This window comes from Oryza glaberrima, chromosome 6 (assembly GCF_000147395.1).
Source record: "Oryza glaberrima chromosome 6, OglaRS2, whole genome shotgun sequence".
Lineage (NCBI taxonomy): Eukaryota > Viridiplantae > Streptophyta > Magnoliopsida > Poales > Poaceae > Oryza > Oryza glaberrima.
The window spans coordinates 4,370,039-4,388,616 of NC_068331.1; the positions used below are offsets into that span (position 1 = coordinate 4,370,039).

Consider the following 18,578-nt stretch of genomic DNA (forward strand, 5'->3'; position numbering starts at 1 on the left):
GCATGAGGGGAACAAGGGGGGAGAGAGAGAGAGAGAGAGAGAGAGAGAGAGAGAGAGAGAGAGAGAGGAGGAAGATGAGCTTCCCGGAGGTCCAGAGGATAAGGCCCCGTTTAGTTCCCCATAAAATTTCCCCAAAAACATCACATCGAATCTTTGATACATGTATGAATCATTAAATATGGATAAATGAAAAAACTAATTGCACAGTTAGGGGGGAAATAGCGAGATGAATCTTTTGAGCCTAATTAGTCTATGATTAGCCATAAGTGCTACAGTAACCCCACATGTGCTAATGACAGATTAATTAGTCTCAAAAGATTTGTCTCGCGGTTTCCAGGTGAGTTATGAAATTATTTTTTTCATTCGTGTCCGAAAAGCCTCCGACATCCGGTCAAACATCCGATGTGATACCAAAAAATTTTCTTTTCGCGAACTAAACCGGCCCTAACTAATGTGTGTGTGGTGGCCTGATACTCTGATTTGTTAAATGAATTGCATCATTAATTAATTTATCCCGTTGGGACATGACACTGTTGTGTAGATTTTATGTTCCAAAAAATAGGGTGGCGCCAACCTATCCTAAGAAGTCTCCAAACCAAACATGCTTAGGGTGCTACTCAGATCAATATAACCACTAGGCTACATGCACTTTCACGGTTTCTTGTCTTTATAGGTACCAGAAAACAGAACTTCTTTAATGTACATGGGCACGTGGCTACGTATTATTGCTTCAAGATAATATATGATGAATCTCGCTAGCCTAGAACGTCATTGCAAACATTATTACATTGCCGTTCAACCTAATTAGTATTTGCCGCTTGAAATAAAACTACACGCGTTGACGCAATTAAAAAGACATTGACTTGATCGGTATACGCATCAGAGAGCAAGAATACTACAGGCGAACTATCTCGATCCAATAGAGTAATTCGCTGCTATATCGAATTCTATGCATACGTTGTTTTCCCCAACGCCATGATTAATAATTTTATCGTAAAAACAAACACTCACCTTCTCTCAATATAACAGTGTTTTAATAGCTGGCTAGCTAAGACATTTAAAGATCAACGTTCTCAAATAGTTCTCCATCTATTTTTGATAGTCATATTTTCAAATCTGAAAAAAAGATTTTGATAGGCATATTTCAATTCAACAACTTATCATTTTAATGACTTTCTCAGATTTAATGCATGACTATTTATTCTTCCACACATGATTGGCTACATGGGTATTGAGAAATGTAAATATTAATGAATCGCTTGTTTACGAGGAATGACTAGTAGCATGTTTAAATGGATAAATAGAATTACTTATCCTTAGTCTGTGTGCCAAAATAAAATATAACTATCAAAAGTAGATGGAGAGAGTACTAATTAATACGACTAAATAAAATTATAGTAGGAGATTTGCGTTCGGAAACCCTGTGTTTCCAACACAAGCTGTGTGCACGGAAAACGAAACGGCTCATTAGCTCATGAAGTATTTGCTCTTTTTTTTTTTCCAAAAGTGGATCAATATAATTTTTTTAAGCAACTTCGTATAGAAACTTAAAAAAAAATGTCCCGTTTAGCAGTTTAAAAAACGTGCGCACGAAAAATGAGAAGGGGAAGTTGGGAACACAATGTTCCAAACACAGCCTTAATAGTTCAGAGTTTTTTTTTTTGACAGTTAATAGTTCAGAGTTGAGATCGAGCATGTTGATATTCTACAAAATTAACCCACCGGCCAGCGGAAGAGTACTCCGCGAAATTTCCTGCGACTTGCATTGTACAAGTCGCACAAGAATAACCGCGTGTCTCCAGTTAAGGTACTCCTACGTGTATATGTATGCCATTCATAACACGATCATCGATCGAGTAAACTAACTTAATTACACCCGATCATCGAGCGAATTGAAAGAACAAGCTAGCTAGCTAAACACGATCGAGTTATCGGTTATGGAGAGGTGGCCGCTTCCCGTTGCTGCTTCGGCAGCTGCAGTAGCTCGCCTTTCTCTGCTGGTCGTGCTTTGCGGTGCCATCAGTAGGGCGGCGGCGGCGGCGCCGGTGAGGGTCGGAGTTGTGCTGGACCTGGCGAGCGGCGGCGAGGGGAGGAGGAGCCTCGCCTGCATTTCCATGGCGTTGGACGACTACTACGGCGCCAACGATTATTCTACCGCCGCGGCCGCGCGCGCGAGGGTGGAGCTGCGCGTCAGGGACTCGCGCGGGGACGTCCTTGCGGCAGCGCACGCCGGTGAGTGCAGCTACTATACACATGAAGCTAGCTAGCTAAGCTAGATGTAACGTATGCACATGCTACTGGAGAAATGGTTTGTAGTCCCGGTTTGTAACATCCTATAGTCCTAGATAGCAAATCGAGACTAAAGATCCGGGACGGTTTAAATACCCGGGACTAAATATCGATCTTTAGTGTCGGTTGGTAAAAATTTCTATATTCTTTCTTCCCTACGAAAAATTTCTCTCTAATCAACTTCCATCAAAATTACAGAGGCAATAATGTATACAAAACATATCTCTAAATGTAATATGATAACCAAAAAATATTGGAGGATGAAGTTACTAACCTTTTAGACACCTCCAATTTGTATATAATCACTAAAATAAATTCATAAGAAATTTCGGCAACACCTCCCCTCCTCAAGAAGAAATTTTGAAGCTTGGCTCGGGTTGGATAAAAAATACTCCCTCCGTCCCATAATATAAGGGATTTTGAGTTTTTGCTTGTAACGTTTGACCACTCGTCTTATTCAAAATTTTTTGAAATTATTAATTATTTTATTTGTGACTTACTTTATTATCTACAGTACTTTAAGCACAACTTTTCGTTTTTTATATTTGCAAAAAAAATTTGAATAAGACGAATGGTCAAACGTTGCAAGTAAAAACCGAAAATCCCTTATATTGTGGGACAGAGGGAGTACATATATAAAGGAAGCTAACTAGTCCTGGTTGGCGTTACCAACCGGGTGTAAAGATCCCCGGGATCTTTAATCAGTTAGGATCTTTAGTCCCGGTTGGTGTTACAAACCGAGAGTAAAGATCCCGGGGGGCCTGACATAGCCTACCAACCGGAACTGAAGAACACATAGTCTCGTTGCGCTTATAAACTGGGACTAAAAATTCTTTTTAGTCCCGGTTTTTATTGGAACCAGGACTATTGTGTAATTTGGTCGACTGACCAAAGATACTTTCTCCAGTAGTGACAGTGGTGCTGGCTTACACGGCTGGTCGGCTGCACATGCATCTGCTAGCTACCTCAGTATACCGGAGAAAACCAACTTCTGATGATAAATTTGTACAAGTGTTTATCTAAATTTATTTTTAAAAGTTGCTTTTTTTTTCTTTTACAGAGAAAGTATGCACCAAACCGTTTTTCAGTTTTACTTAATTTTGTAAAAATATTCCATCATATTTATTATTTTGATTACATGCATCTGTTTACAATGTTATTGCTAACTACGTATCCTCGATCTATTCCTCCGTGTATAAGTAATATGTGTATTTCTCATATCTCTTAGTTAAATACATGTTGAATTTTTTTAATATTTGTTGAGTACAAAAAACGTTTTTTAATTATTACTTGGTATAATATCTCCTTAATCCGTCGAAGTCTGTTTGTAGCTTTTAGGAGTTTGTTTGTACCGTCTAGAAGAATAATTGTTGGAAACAAGACGATTCATTTCGTCGTGTATTATTCTCCTTAGATCGACATCCATGTTACACGTTATTGGGGACGTTGCAGGAGTGTCCATGATGGACCCCAAATTTAGGGGAAAAGATGAACCGGTGCGCATGCCTGTGTATCGTTAGTGTCTTCACTCTTTTTTGTTCTCTGGCATTCATCTAGATTGGGGAGATCTTTTTTTTGGGAGGGGGGAGGGGTTGGTATTTGGGGTAGTATTGAACGAGGAGGAGGCTGGATGCAAAATTTCTGCCTATATGGAGTGCCATGTCGGTGGTCCTCTCCGATCAAATGAAGTTTGGACCTGCTATGATTCATTAAACCGAGTTGATGGATTTAGATACGCATTTTACAGGTTTATAGACCTAAGTGACACCTCCGAATTTTGATAAGTAGTATCTATATTCCTTAATATTTGACGTTGATTAGTTTAAAATTAAAATAACCAATGTAAAAAAAAGCAAAGGAAATATATTTTTGCTTATCGAATTGTCACTCAGCACGTACGTCAAAACCACTTGGGTTTGGACCAGGAAGAAGAACGGTTTTAAGAGTTAAGGGTGGTTCAATATCCGATATTAGAGTTTATAGGTGTTTATAAACAAACGCTAATTGAAGGGGATAAAATTAAATTAATGGACTACTTATCCCTTCTCGTTGTCCTTGCAGTCGAGGAGTTGATGAACAAGAACGCCCAGGTCGAAGCCATCATCGGGCCTCAAACCTCAGCCGAAGTCGAGCTCTTCGCTGGCATCGCGATCCGCAACCACATCCCGATCCTCTCCTTCTCCCCTACTACCTCACCGGCGTTGAGCTCACCGCCGACACGCTTCTTCGTGCGCACCGCTGCCAGCATCGCCTCCCAGGCCGCGCCCATCGCCGCAATCCTCGATGTGTTCTCGTGGCGCGCGGCCGTGCTCCTGCACGAGGACTCGCTCTACGGCATCGGCATCCTCCCGGCGCTGGTTCACGCGTTCCAGGTGCAAGGGCAGCTGCTGGCAGGGTCGTACGGTGCGCGTGGCGTGGTGGACAGCGTGTCCGTGCCGGCCGACGCGACGGACGGCCGCCTCGACGCGGCGCTCCGTGCCGTCAAGATCATGCCGTGGCGGGTCTACGTCGTGCACATGCTCCCCGCCCTGGCCGCGCGCCTCTTCCGCCGGGCCAGCGTCGCCGGCATGATGTCGGAGGGCTACGCGTGGATCGCCACCGCCGGCGTCGGCGCCGCGGCGGACGGCCTTAGCCCTGACGACATCGAGCACATGCAGGGTGTCGTCAGCCTACGCCCGTACGTGCAGCCGACGGGCCAAGTCAGGAGTTTCACGAGGCGGCTCAAGGCAAGGTTTCGCCGTGATAACCCGGGCATCGCCGACGAAGACGACGACGACGACGTCGCGCACACGTCGGCGTCGCTGCTCTGGCTGTACGACACGGCATGGGCAGCCGCCGCCGCAGCCGATCGATGTCTCCACCAGAGCAGCAACGCGAGGGAAGAACACAACACGACGACGTTCTGTTGAGATTATAGGCATATAATGATTTAATCTATTCCATAAATAAATCATGATATTACAGATGAAAACTAGCATGAACGCATCATTAGATCTACACATGTAAGCTACACAGTATAACATGAACAGATCAAATATGCGCAACATATTGAACACGTACCGAGGTGATGGAAAGACCGGCTGCTTGGTCGAAACTTTTCGCAGGCGTCTACGAAGGCACGAAACACGCGAGCGAAGAGGAAGGCGAGCCGTCGCGAACGAATAGGGAGCAGTCGCGTGAAGCGCTTCCCAAAAACCTTATTGCCGCCTTCTCCCGGTGCAGGACGTCGAAGGCAGAGGTTCCAGAGACCTGCTCTCCCGATCGCCGGTGCACGCCGGCGAGCGAGATGGAGTAGTCTACGAGCGACGGTGCAGTACAGAGTAGGAGGCAAATCCTAGATTGATTTCGCGTTTTTTCCGTGAAGACGGCAGGTCGGTTTATATAGAGAAGGGTCGCTTGATCAGGGCGCCCTCACGATCTCTACTGCGCGTAACCGAACCGGATAAGTCGCGCGTAACTTATCCGGACTCCATGCCGTTTGCACGCACCGGATTTTTCGGAACGTTTCCAAAACAAAAACGAATCCGAATTTGCAGCAAAACAAAACTGCAAAAGGAGGCTGCATTTGCGCAAGGGTGAGGAGCCAATTTTTCGGACCATTCGACGCGTACGTCGTGCACGCGCGCCGCCTGCCCGGCGAGGCGAGGCGAGCGAGCGCGCGCGTGTGTTTCCCCTCTTCTCTCCACCACACATGCTTCAAACGGCTAGGAGGGCATCCTCCCTTTTAAGGAGGTCCCCCTCTCCTAGAATAAGCAAGGTGGTACTAAACTCCACATGCATGTCATCCCATGAGGTGGGCTTTTGTGATTTTCCAAAGAATTAATCTTCGAGTGGGCTAAGGCCCATTCATTAATTCCAACAATCCCCCACCAAATCTCAAAATCCCACTGAGATTTGCCTTTTCCAATGTACTGTTTATATACCAGCGGTTCGATGGAGACCGATTAAGGTTGAACATCCACCTAGAACTCCAAGCTACACTTACTCACAACTTGAACAATGGACTACGCCTTGAATTGCAAGTCTTGTGCAAGCAAGTTTCACTCAAAGTCTTATCTGGTACTAGACCGTCTGTAGACTACTCCTCGGGTGGAGCGTATAAGTCATACTCCTAGGTCTTTAGTAAGCTTCCTAGAAGATTCATCCAAAATCTTCATAGACTGCGACCAACAGTCAAGCTCACAAAGGTGAGTTCTTTCAAGAATGCTCTGCAGGACAACATCTTCGCTAATTAAAGCCAACAGAACTCATTAAGGCATAGCCAACCTGCCTTGCAGCTCACGAGAGTACATGCATCTTCACTTGGAGAGGGTATATATATTGGTACTCTCCTCTAGTTTACTAATGATTTGTTCTTCCCAGGATCTAATTCACGGGATCTCCGATCACATAGACTGGGTTACCACCATAGTATAACTCACATAGGTCTCAAACCCATCTCCTTTGATGCATTGTCTATCACATTTCGTGATAGTCCCTTCGTGAAGGGATCTGCTAGGTTTCTTGCTGTTTGGATGTAATCCAACGTTATAACTCCGGAGTTTCTTAATTTCCTGACAGACTTCAATCGTCTTTTCACATGTCTAGACGATTTCATATTATCCTTAGAACTATTCACTTTGACAATTACCGTTTGATTGTCACAGTTCATAAGGATAGCCGGCACCGGTTTTTCAACAATAGGCAGATCCATTAATAGATCACGCAGCCATTCTGCCTCAACAGTAGCAGTATCCAGTGCCGTCAGCTCTGCTTCCATAGTTGACCTCGTCAAAATGGTCTGTTTGCAAGACCTCCATGAAACAGCACCACCACCCAGTGTGAAGATATATCCACTAGTGGCTTTGATCTCATCCACATTAGAGATCCAGTTAGAATCACTATAACCCTCCAGTACCGCAGGATACCCAGTATAGTGAAGCCCCAATTCCACAGTACCTTTCAGATAGCGCATTACTCGCTCAAGCGCACGCCAGTGATCATCTCCTGGATTAGAGGTAAATCGGCTCAACTTGCTCACAGCAAAGGAGATATCAGGCCTAGTTGCACTAGCCAGGTACATCAACGAGCCAATGATTTGGGAGTATTCCAGTTGATTCCTAGCAATTCTCTTGTTCTTGCGAAGCAACAAGCTAGGATCATAAGGTGTTGGAGAAGGCTTACTATCAATGTAGCCAAAGCGATTCAAAATCTTCTCCACATAATGAGACTGCAAGAGTGTAATCCCATTCTCATCTCTAATTAACTTAATGTTTAAGATAACATCAGCTACTCCCAAATCCTTCATATCAAAATTTTGAGACAAGAATAATTTAACCTCATTTATCACCTCAAGGTTTGTCCCAAATATCAGTATGTCGTCAACATACAAGCACAAAATAACTCCCTCACCCCCACCATGGCGATAGTACACACATTTATCTGCCTCATTGACTGCAAAGCCTGCAGATGTCAATGTTTTGTCAAATTTCTCGTGCCATTGCTTAGGAGCTTGTTTCAGACCATACAAAGACTTCAACAATTTGCACACTTTGCCTTCTTGACCTTCAACTACAAACCCATCAGGTTGATCCATATAGATCTCCTCATCCAGCTCTCCATTAAGAAAAGCTGTCTTAACGTCCATTTGATGAACGAGAAGACCATGTGAGGCTGCTAGGGAAAGTAGCACACGAATTGTGGTCAATCTAGCAACAGGTGAGTAAGTGTCAAAGAAATCTTCGCCTTCTTTCTGAGTATAGCCCTTAGCAACAAGCCGAGCCTTGTACTTTTCAATAGTATCGTCAGGCCTAAGCTTCTTCTTGAACACCCACTTGCGCCCCACAGGTTTACACCCATAGGGTCACTCTGTCACCTCCCAAGTCCTGTTAGTGATAATGGAATCCATTTCACTACGGACAGCCTCCTTCCAGTAGTCTGCATTAGGAGATGCATATGCTTCTGAAATTGACTTAGGAGTGTCATCCATGAGGTACACAGTGAAATCATCACCAAAAGACTTAGCCGTCCTTTGTCTCTTACTCCTTCGAGGAGCTTCACTGACATCCTCCTCAGAGACATGTTCATGTGTATATTCAGTTTGTTCTGGTGGTGTGATTGAACTGGGAATTATTTCAGAGGGTTGGTTCGAACCACTATGTGTATCCTTCATTGGGAAAAATCTCTCAAAGAAGGTAGCATCACGAGATTCCATAATTGTACCAACATGCATGTCCGGTACCTCGGATTTAACTATTAAAAATCTATAGGCAATGCTATGATGAGCATATCCCAGAAAGACACAGTCCATAGTCTTGGGTCTAAGTTTGCGCTTTTTCGTTATTGGTACATTGACTTTCGCCAAGCACCCCCATGTGCGCAAATAAGAAAGTGATGGTTTTCTCCCAATCCATATCTCATATGGTGTTTTGTCCTTATTTCTGTTAGGAACTCTGTTTAACACATGATTTGAGGTCAACAATGCCTCCCCCCACCATGCCTTAGGCAGTCCCGCGGTGTCCAACATGGCATTCACCAAGTCAGTCAGTGTGCGGTTCTTCCTTTCAGCAATCCCATTAGACTCGGGAGAATAGGGAGGCGTCCTCTCATGTATGATGTCATGTTCCTCACAGAATAAGTCAAACTCGTTCGAGAAAAACTCTCCACCACGATCAGACCTAAGCCTTTTTATCTTTCTGTCAAGTTGATTTTCAACTTCTGCCTTATAAATTTTAAAATAGTCTAGAGCCTCGTCTTTCGTTTTCAACAAATACACATAGCAAAATTTAGTAGCATCATCAATCAACGTCATGAAATATCGTTTTCCACCCTTCGTCAACACCCCATTCATTTCACAAAGATCTGAATGTAGGAGTTCTAGTGGTGCCAAGTTTCTCTCCTCGACAGCCTTGTGAGGCTTGCGAGGTTGCTTCGATTGCACACAACTATGGCACTTAGAACCTTTGACAATGGAAACTTAGGAATTAAACACATGTTGGAAAGCCGAGACATCAAGCCAAAATTAATATGACATAAACGTGAGTGCCAAACATTAGCCTCATCATCCACACTGCCACAAATATGGTTCACAGACTTATTGCAGAAATCAGAAAGGGAAAAGCGGAACAGGCCTCCGCACTCATAACCTTTACCAATAAAATATCCATGTTTAGACACGACTACTTTATTGGACTCAAAAACCAACTTAAATCCGTCTCTAGTCAGACGGGAGCCACTAACAAGATTCCTGTCGATAGAAGGGACATGCTGCACGTTCTTCAGCTGCACGATCTTTCCCGAAGTAAACTTCAGATCTACCGTGCCAACACCATGAACAGAAGCATGTGACCCATTCCCCATTAGGACGGTGGAACCCCGTGTGACCTGATAAGAAGAAAACAATGAGATGTCAGCACAAACATGTACATTGGCCCCAGTGTCAACCCACCAATTAATAGACTGATTAACTGAAAAAACAGTAGGTAGATTACCATACCTGCTTCCATCTCCAGTGTTGCCAATAGTCACATTAGCAGACTTAAAAGTCTGCCCTGCAGGTGCCTTCATCCCCTTGTGCTGTGGACACTTCCTAGCCAGATGACCAACTTGGCCACACACAAAGCAAGTCCTCTCATCCTGATTAGGATTGTTGTTGTTCTTCTTCTGCTTCTTGAAGTTGGTGGTCTGCTGAGCTTTGTATTTTCCCTTACTCTTGTTCTGAGCCTTGTGCACAACATTGGCACTGGACTGCCCACCATCGCCCTTAGATGCGACATCCTTTTCCCGAGCTTTCTCCTCAACATCAAGAGACGCTATCAACCCCTCAACGGAGTATTCCTGTCTCTTGTGTTTGAGTGCAGTACCGAAACTTCTCCAAGATGGAGGTAATTTCGCAATAATGCACCCGGCCACAAATTTGTCGGGTAAGACACACTTAAGGAGTTCGAGTTCCTTAGCCATGGTTTGTATCTCATGAGCCTGTTCGACTACAGAACGGTTGTCAGCCATCTTGTAGTCATGAAACTGCTCCATGATATACAAATCATTGCTAGCATCAGTAGCACCGAATTTAGTATTCAGTGCATCCCACAACTCCTTAGCGTCGGTCATATGCATATACACCTCGACCAGACGATCGCCAAGAACGCTAAGAATACATCCCACAAAGAGAGTAGTGGCTTCCTCGAATTGCTTCTGCTGTTCAGCAGTAAGAACTCCTTTAGGTTTGCCAGTACTCACCCAGAAGCATTTCATAGCTGTCAGCCACAGAGTGACCCTGATCTACCATCTCTTAAAATGCACACCGGTGAATTTATCCGGCCTCAGTGCATCGGCAAAACCAGCCATAGTAAAATCACAGTGCCTACAATAAGGTTTTTGGATTGTTGAGATTATAGGCATATAATAATTTAATCTATTCCATAAATAAATCATGACATTACAGATGAAAACTAGCATGAACGCATCATTAGATCTACACATGTAAGCTACACAGTATAACATGAACAGATCAAATATGCGCAACATATTGAACACGTACCGAGGTGATGGAAAGACCGGCTGCTTGGTCGAAACTTTTCGCAGGCATCTACGAAGGCACGAAACACGCGAGCGAAGAGGAAGGCGAGCCGTCGCGAACGAACAGGGAACAGTCGCGCGAAGCGCTTCCCAAAAACCTTATTGCCGCCTTCTCCCGGTGCAGGACGTCGAAGGCAGAGGTTCCGGAGACCTGCTCTCCCGATCGCCGGTGCACGCCGGCGAGCGAGATGGAGTAGTCTACGAGCGACGGTGCAGTACAGAGTAGGAGGCAAACCCTAGATTGATTTCGTGTTTTTTCCGTGAAGACGGCAGGTCGGTTTATATAGAGAAGGGTCGCTTGATCAGGGCGCCCTCATGATCTCTACTGCGCGTAACCGAACCGGATAAGTCGCGCGTAACTTATCCGGACTCCATGCCGTTTGCACGCACCGGATTTTTCGGAACGTTTCCAAAACAAAAACGAATCCGAATTTGCAGCAAAACAAAACTGCAGAAGGAGGCTGCATCTGCGCAAGGGTGAGGAGCCAATTTTTCGGACCATTCGACGCGTACGTCGTGCACGCACGCACGCACGCACGCCGCCTGCCCTGGCCGGCCCGGCGAGGCGAGCGAGCGCGCGCGTGTGTTTCCCCTCTTCTCTCCACCACATATGCTTCAAATGGCTAGGAGGGCATCCTCCCTTTTAAGGAGGTCCCCCTCTCCTAGAATAAGCAAGGTGGTACTAAACTCCACATGCATGTCATCCCATGAGGTGGGTTTTTGTGATTTTCCAAAGAATTAATCTTCGAGTGGGCTAAGGCCCATTCATTAATTCCAACAGTTTCTCGATGCTCTGCTCGAGACCACGTTTCAAGGCCTGGCCGGAAGGTTCAGGCTGGTCGACGGCGAGCGGCAGGTGTCGGCGTACGAGGTTGTCAACATCATCGGCAGCGGCGCAAGGACGGTGGGTTTCTGGACGCCGGAGCTTGGGGTCTCCCAGGACATGGCGCGGCGCCGCCCCAAGAGTGGCAGCAATGAGGAGCTGAAGCAAATCCTATGGCCGGGCGAGACGGCGGCCGTCCCGATCGGGTGGAGCGAGTCGGCGAACGGGCGGCTGCTCCGCGTCGCCGTCCCGGTGAAGGTCGGATTCAACCAATTCGTGGCGATCCGAAGGCAACAAAACCAGACGAGCGCCGGCGGGGCAATGATCACAGGCTTCTGCATTAGACGTGTTCCAAGCGGTCATGGCGAAGCTGGCGTATCCAGTCGCATATCAGTATGTGCCAGTCACTGACAACATGTTATCTTATGACAAAATGGTGAACCTGGTGCATGAAATGGTTAGTGTCTACTTACCACCTCCATTAATTTGCGTTTACTTGGCAGTATTAACTTTTATTGCTTCAACTTTGATCACAAAATTTATTTTTAACTTAAATGGGTAGAATACCATTAATATATTTTAGGACGAAGGAGGTACGAAACAATATGTGCTACAAGTATAGGCCGATAAACAATGACATGCCACTAAAATAATTTATCCTCACCTTGTTGAGGATAGAATTGTATTAAGATAGAACATTTAAATATACTAAAATTTAACAAATGCATCCGTCTCAAAATATACCAATCTAATACTATTGTATTGTAGAAAGCCGATGTGGTTGTGGCTGATATGATGATCACGGCAGAACGGATGAAACTGGTTTCATTCACAATGCCATTCACCGACTCAGGAGTGTCGATGGTTGTGGCGGAAAAGGAGAAGGCAAACAACATGTGGATCTTCCTAAGGCCACTAACTCCGGGCCTTTGGATCACTAGCATGGCTTTCTTCTTCTTCACCGGCTTCGTCGTGTGGGCAATTGAGCACAGGATCAACCCCCGATTCCATGGCACGCCATGTAATCAGTTCGGAGTTGTATTCTACTTTGCATTCTCGACTCTAGTCTTCTCCCATAGTAAACCCCGTTCTTGCCCCCCCCTTTTTTAAGTACTCCATCATTCTAAAATATAGTAATTTAGTACTATCTCCTTCCCATATTGATCATCATATAAATTTATACACCAAGATCAAAGATAATTTAAATCACAACAATCAAGATACCATGCACACGTTCTCTCATAATGCATGCATCGGTTAAATTATAATGCCAACTACACACCTTAGCATACACACATTCTCCCGTGCTGCATTAATAATTGTATTCTAATGAAATCCGTGTCCATGCGGTTATATGATGATCAATTTAAGAAATTTTAATTTTCATTGTATGATGATCAATTTAGGAAGGAGGGAGTATTGAATTAGAAACAATCTAGTACTACGATATTTGTCCAAGTTCATAGTACTATATTATATCAAATCCAATACTCGATTACTATATTTTAAGATTGGGGAGTATATTATTATATGATTGCACAATTTTGTTACTATTCCCTTTTGATGACGACACTAATCCTGATTTAATTTTCAGAGGAGAAGTTGGAGAGCAACCTGTCGAAGCTCGTGGTCATCGTATGGGTGTTTACTGTTCTTATCATCACGACAAGCTACACGGCAAACCTAACATCGATGTTGACAGTGGGACAGCTGCAGCCGACGATAAACGAATTAAAGAAGGGCGACTATGTGGGTTACCAGCAGGGATCATTCGTCCAAAACATCCTAAAAGACATGGGATTCAATGAGGACAGACTAAGGGCATATGCCACAATTGACCAGTATGCCGAAGCCCTAAACATGGGGTCAGATAATGGCGGTGTCTCGGCAATTATTGACGAAGTGCCCTACTTGAAGCTCTTTGTGTCTCAGTACTGCCAAGGCTACGCCATAGTTGGTCCAACGTACAAGAGCGGTGGATTTGGATTCGTCTGTCCTTATCATCCCTTTCAACACATTTCACACAACATAATTTAGATAGAAAATGGATTTATGGTACTTGAGAAATTACTGAAAGTTATCAAATTTTTAAACTACAAAATATGGTACTCCTTAATTCCTCAAGAATCGTAGAATTTTACCAAGAAATTAACACATATAGAAAGTGGTAGTTAGCTCATACTTTGTTCTTATACGGGAATTCTTTTTTTCTAAATTTAGGGGTGGGGCCACGAGTGGAGCAGCTTGAGCTTAAGTCCCACACGTGCCAAAAGAAACACAAAGGAATTTGCTGATCTTTAGTTAAAATTTGTTTAAGAAGCTCATACTCTAGTGATTCAGCCCTATTTATGGTTCCTGGCTTCGCCCTTTACTAACCGATGGGGTTTTTTTTTCTTTTTTTTTTCAGGATAACCGAGGAATACTGTTGTGCCTTTTTTAACGTAGCTAGCTGGGATTTTTTTTATATATAAAAAAGGTTAAAACCTGGACTATGCATCCCTTTGGATGCACACATCCGAGCTAGCTAGGATGTATACAGACCATGGTCTATGTTTTTTTAACTATCTGAAACACATGCGAGACACGAGGGCGCTTAAATCCATTTTTTTAAAACGATTCATAGGGCACTTAGTATTTATGTATTTTTGTTCTTTCACTAAGTTGTTTATGGTGCAGTAACAATAAAACTAACAAGTTATATACTACCTTCATCCTAAATTATAAGAACTTAAAATTAGATTAGATATTTCTTAGCATAATGTATTGGAATAGAAAGTATTAGAAAATATTTTATTTATTTATACGTTCTTATATTTTGAGACGAGAGAGTAAATGTTTGTGCGTGTAATGTCATCCAGGTTTTCCCGGTGGGGTCTCCGCTGGTGCCGGACGTGTCGCGCGCGATCGTGCAGCTGGCCGAGGAGAACAGGCTCGCGAGGATCGAGAACAAGTGGTTCGGCGAGCCCGGCTCCTGCGCGAGAAAGAGCAACAGCACCGGCGACGACAAGCTCCGGCTGAAGCCGAGGAGCTTCGGCGGGCTGTTCCTCATCAACGCCGCCGTGTCCTCCGCCGCGCTCCTGGCCCACCTCGTCGCCGTCTCGTCGCTGCCGACGGAGCTGCGGCGGCGCTTCGCCGTCGTCGTCGCTTTCGGTGTATCCGGCCGGCGTGGAGGTGGAGCGCCGGTGGCGATGGCTGGTGGCGGCGCGGAGGAGAGAATAAGCGAGCCGCATCAGTTGGTTGGGGAACCACCGAACCAGAACCACTCAGCTGCAGGGACCAGCTCAACAGTAGTAGTACAGTAGTTGAGTACACAATAGCCAAATAGTAGTAGTAATCGGCTGATACAAGATATCACCTCGGAGGCATCATCCTGTCCCGTTCTGTAGTATTTTTCTTGTTTTATAGATGAGTATTGGTAATTGTTACACGATCCTATCAATACTTCAATAGGTTGTTGTTTTATAAATACTAGAAAGGTCTCGCGCGCTACGCCGTGCGGGTGTAATAAATGCGTCTAACAGCCCAAAAGAGTTATATTTATCTTACTATTTAGCCTGTTCGGGAACAACAGAACAAGTAACACATTTCAAGCTGTAATGAGCTTGATTGGTTTTATGTTTAAATTTGGGCTCTTATAGACGTACTGCTATGGTTTAAGGATGTACACCTCCAGTTAGATTCAAGAAGTTAGCATGTTTTCATGCTTGGATTACATAGTCTGTTGGAGATGCATTATATCCTGGCAGAGCGATGTGTCATGCTGGGATATTTGGCATGGAAGAATCAATGCATGTAGTAACTATATGGCAAAACATCTTCGATCACAACGGTTGCAACTATATCAAATAACACAAAGGGGCATTTTGTGCCATTTAGTGAACCTGATTTCAGAAATGGCAAGCACCATTGATTGAATATGCACAATCCTTGTAGGGATAATTTTTAGAAGCTCAATATTACGAATCGGCGATACAAATTCATTTAGGTCGGTGAGTTGGCAATAGCTGGAACATCAGTTGGTCGATCCCAAGGCCAACACAGAAAAACATATCCTTGTTCTTATCTTCCCACCACAAAACAAAGACCGACCAAACCATGAGCATTGCTAGATTTAAGACAGTATGGTAGGTGGGATAATATTACATGGGAGCCCCAAATCTAAAGTGAATGGGCAGTCAGTTCTTGTTTAAACAAATAACCACACAAGTAGAACATAACTGCTTGAAATAACTTACATTGGAGTGACTCTAGTGGCAGTGTATCTCAGAATAGCTCGCACAATACTGAAACTCTGGGATGATCACCTTCATCAGGAGATGAGCTACAAATGCATGTCATTTGGCATATCTGAAAACACAATTATATTATATATCATATGCGGCTAACGAAGGTTTTGTATGTTACTGCATCCTCAGCACTCTGTAGTATGTCCAATTTGCAAAACCTAAAAATATTCTGAATCGCATCTTTGAGGTAACATAAAAATAATTATGTATAGCTTAGCACTTAAAAAGGGTATAGGTTTGTCTTGCCATTCCAAAGATATGACTATAATATCTGAACATGAAATGTCTACTAATTCTCCATGATACAAAGAGCAAAAATAAATATCCTTTTTTTGCATTGATTCAATTCAAGAAGCGTCAAGATTGACCTGATAGTCAATATAACATTACCAATACCACCATGCAAAAATTTAATAAGCACATCTCAGAAATAAATCAAATAAGAAAGTTCATAAGGATTACCTCTTGCTCAGAACTCAGAGCAGAGATCAATGCAGTATGAATGTTCCCTATTATCTTATCTTGTGTTTGTTTCTCAGTGGAACAATTGACAGCTTCATCCATTATGTTTTCCTGAGCTGAGGATAGTGGATTGGCCCTCTAGACAGGAATAGGTATTTTGCAAGAGGAAATATGTCCTTCAAAACTGACCTACGATTTTTCACTTGTCTGAAGATCAAGAACAATTGAGAATGATCAGATATCATCGCTGTCCTAGATGAAAGAACAATTTAGTAAAGTCCTCTTCAAAAATTTAAAACCGAATAATAGCTATTTCAGTAGGATGTTTCATTTGCATAATATTGAAATGGGTAATCTGGGCACATAATACCACATTGAAGTTCTCAATAGTTTAATGCCACCATACCACTTATTTGTTATGTATCATACACAGTGAAGAATATAGAGAATGCATGGCAATAATTTGTGATGGTCCTGTATGAACTCGTGTATAATGAGGTGAAAATAATCTATATAGATAACACTTCAGTGAATTAAGTAGCACATCTAGAATTTCCCATAAGTTTTTTTAACAAAACTGAAAGCCACTTACCTACAGAACAACATGTATCCTTTGATGAACATCTCTTGCTTTGTACTTGTATCTTGGGTGACCTACCAATTATAAGTGTCTGGCAACTATCTCATAGGCTTTGACAGAGCATATATTAGAGAAATCATAATGAACTGCACATATCGCTGAAATTAAATGGAACATTACTCTAGTTTCGTCAATGCGACCAAGTGAGGTGCCATGTCAGATTTCAAAAATCATTGGCATCCAGTAGCTGATATAAAAATATTGAATTGCAATATATACAGAACAAGAACAACAAGAAACCACAACTTTGTTAATAGGAAAGCTTGATACAATAAGTAAATTAATACACAAGCACTGGATTGAGGATCTCATACCTTACAACAATTAATTAGTTACAGAGTGGCAATATTTGACCATATAGACAGGATGAAAACCCTTTGAAAGTTGACAGCTCGAGTTATGGTTGAGATGCAATACAACAGAGTTCAGATTGTGATAACTTCTATTCTACTTGGTGGATTTCCATGTTCTTTACCTTAATAGAGGGCTTAAGGAACCCTGTACATCTTCATAGTTATTTGCATTCCTTGATTTGGCCTCTAAAGACTGAAAAAGTTAGCTGTATCCAAATTGAACAATTTTGTGAAAATAAAAAAAATAACGAAATTAAGATAAAGCATGAACGTACCTCCTAAATATCAAGCCAATACTATCTGAATGTGAATGTACACCATACGATGAGGGATTTGAATAGGTAGCCTAAAACTGCATTAGCAAATTACTTAGGTATCCTAGTTTCCTCCTTCCTCACATTTTCTCCCTTGTTCCCTGATTCCTCCTGTTGCTGCCTGCTCAGACTCCCAACTCAGCTCCATCTTGCAGCCGTTGATGCAGTTGACCGGAGAAGAGTGAAAGAAGGGGATAAAAGAAGGCAAAGAATGCAGCGGACTCACCAGAGAAATCCAGAGAAGATGAACGGAGCAGCCGAGGAGGGAGCTTGAACAGAACAAAACCCAACTACCGTGTACGGAGGCACTGGTCAGTGGCTAATCTGGTTAGCCACCGTACGGGGAGACGGACGCCGATGGATGCGGTTACACGGAGTGCGTCGACGGGAGAGGAGATCATGCATCCACCATGTGGGCATGGGATAGCAGATGGCAAGCCATCATGGGCGACGACCTACGATGGAAGATCTTGGAGGAGGCGAGGAGCATCGATGCCGCCTCTAGACGAAGAAATTAGGGATGAAGAGGATTGCTCGATGGGGACGACGGGATGCGACGTGGGGAGACGAGCGGCGACCGATTCCACGGGTAGGCAAGGACGGAGCCATCTAGATAGAAGACGAACGGTCAGATTGTGTCCACGCGTGGGTTCGAACGGCTCTGATTCAGTGGACTCGATCGTAAATACCGAAATAACGAGGGGATTTCTGCAAAAATTGATGAGTGGATCGGCTGGGCTCGAGTTAATCTAACGCTTATTAATTTTTTTATTTTATTATGACGTGTAGACGTCGCATTGGGCGCTGGCTTCCCAAATCGCTCGGAGGCAGCAAATCCAGCACCTTTAAGATATC

The 18,578-nt window shown here is 43.7% G+C and overlaps 1 pseudogene; it reads left to right on the top strand.

Moving 5' to 3' along the window:
- Positions 1–1,937: 1,937 nt before the first annotated feature.
- On the top strand, positions 1,938–15,347 carry LOC127777677 (glutamate receptor 2.7-like; annotated as a pseudogene).
- Positions 15,348–18,578: the final 3,231 nt, after the last annotated feature.